Source organism: Physella acuta, unplaced genomic scaffold (assembly GCF_028476545.2).
Source record: "Physella acuta isolate Inbredline_101_S28 unplaced genomic scaffold, ASM2847654v3 ptg000426l, whole genome shotgun sequence".
Lineage (NCBI taxonomy): Eukaryota > Metazoa > Mollusca > Gastropoda > Physidae > Physella > Physella acuta.
In genome coordinates, this window is record NW_026731945.1 from 489,966 (window position 1) to 492,620 (window position 2,655).

Here is a 2,655-nt window from a genome sequence, read left to right on the forward strand (position 1 = left end):
TTTCGAGCAGGATTTGCTATATAAAAAGCGGCCATCTGTAAGTTAGAGTGGCTTCCCCTGAATCTTGCGCTAAAAGTTTACAATAAAAAATAATAAACATGAGCATGGTTGCATCTGTTGGAAACATCGCAAGTCTTCATTTATTACTGAAATTTTAAAAATTCAGTTGTTTAAAAACAGGTACATATATGAAACAAGGAAACATGTTTGTATTTTTCAAAACATAAATCCTCCTCAAAATGTGAAATAATTATTAAAATTTAAGGAGTCACCTGTTTCTCACATTACTAGTCGCGGGCCATTTTACGTACCTAAAACAATAGATTACCGAGTGTTCTTCTTTATATCAGGTGGGTGGATCGGTGCCATGGGTGAATACCTACAGACAGGCGGCTGAACACGCCTCTGTCGCATTTGGGTGCCGTGAGGAAGGTGTCGAACAGTGTTTCTTCCAGACTTTTTTCTCCGGGGGGGGGGGGGCACTTGAAATTTTTGGAGGGGGGGGGGCGGTAGACTTTCTTCGGGGGGGGGGGGGGGGGGCGGACACTGTTAAAAGTATATATTTTCTATATAAATTATATAAATTTCATTTCGTTCGGGGGGGGGGGGGGGAGCGGTAAAAATTTTTCGGGGGGCCCGAAGAGATGCCTGGAAGAAACTCTGGTGTCGAACAAGACCTAACAAAGAACGTCACACATATACACATACATAATACATTTACACCTACTTGAGCTGTGTAGTGAACGAATGAAGGGGGATATATAGTGGTGAATGTTGTTTGCACTTTGTACCCTCTCCCGTTCGTCCCTGTTCATACTTCGTGTTGTGAGCTGTGACAACCGTTTTGTACCTGTTTTCTGTACGGGTAGGCCTATATAAAGGTGTGTGAGATCGTGTGTGATTGCCTCAGTGTCGTTTAGGTCTCATCCAGGGTAAGTGTTGGTTAGTTTGTACTTTTAGCAACTGTTTTTTACTTTTTGTATTGTGTGATGTGGCTTGTCTATAACAAAAACGTGTAGAGAGTAGCCTCCCCTTGAAAGTGGTGTGCTAGCGGGACCAAGTGTGTGAACGAGGCAGTGTGTGAAGCAATGTGGTGTGGTGTCAACATCGTGTACCTACTCGTTACTTTTTCTTCTTGTCGTGTAATATTATGATTGATGATAATTATACACGCATGATACACAGATTCTCTTTGTAGATTGTTTTGTATTTACAATTGTTACATCTGGCCATTACGAGACAAAAATATATAAGAAGACGAATGTAACAGCTAGCATTTGTATTTATTGTTTATAATAGACTGTCTTAGTGTAGATACTGTATCTAGTATTAAATTCTTTTAGTTTTAAACTCGTTTGTGGTTGTAGTGTCTTATATGTTGCTTGACGCACTGGATCACCAGTAAAAATGTTTTGGTAATAGCCTCAAATGTGACATGTTTTTACTTTCTCGTATATATATTTTTGCAAATCTCGACGTTTTGCATCTCACTGATTCGGAAAAACATAATTTTGCAATCTTGTCCGTATGTCTGTGTGTCTGTGTGTGTGTGTGTGTGTGTGTGTGTGTGTGTCCGTGTGTAAACACGATAACTTGAGTACCGTTACAGCTAGGTTGATGAAATTTCATATATAAGTATTTTATCAAAATCGTAGATCCGTATCAACTTTTGAGCGATTTCCGACAACCGGAAATGGTACTTTTTCTACTTTGAATTTTTCAAAAGCCTATAACTTGAGTACTATTTCAGATAGATAAATGAAATTTCATACGTAAGTAAAAGATCTAATTCTCTACCTTCTATTAAATTTTGAGTCATTTCCGTTGACTGGAAGTAGTACTTTACGCTACTTCCGATTTCTCAAAAAACTAATGTAAATTTTAAAAGTAATAATAATATTGCGCACTATTATGCGCTTTTTTATTTCGCGTTCACTTGGTGTGCAATTAATTTGTCTACGAGATTTTATTCTATTTTTACAAGCTTTTATTTAACTCACTTCCTCTGTCGTCAGTCTGTCGTCAGTCTAGACGGAAACGCAGGAGTGAAAATTCGGACAGTTCTACTTGACCGACACGATTCACAGTTGGCACGTGGGTCAAGACATGAAGACAATGCAATCTGAAACTAAATTTGACTTAATTGGATGCCTAATTGATTTTTTATGAATTAATTAAAATTTGGACCGAATTAGTAGGCATGTCTAGCCAACCACACCACACGCGTCATCAATAGCTGCGCCATCACGACCACGTAATGGCTGCGTTCAAAAACCATTGCGCGCCTACTGAACGTGATATTCAGTAGGCGCGCAATGGTTTTTAGTCATGTAACTCTATTGTAGATAAAACATGTAAAGTACTGAAAAAAAATTCATAAAAAACGTTTTAATAACAAGCTTTTATGTAATGATGCACTAAAAAGTAGAAAATAAATTATAGACTACTATTTAAATAACTATAAAGAAAAGCGTGGGTCTCTTCTCAAATATTAGTAAAGATATAAAATAGGTACTAAAGTACTAAAGTGCCCCACGCTTTTCTTTATAGTTATTTAAATAGTAGTCTATAATTTATTTTCTACTTTTTAGTGCATCATTACATAAAAGCTTGTTATTAAAACGTTTTTTATGAATTTTTTTTTAAAACTTTAAG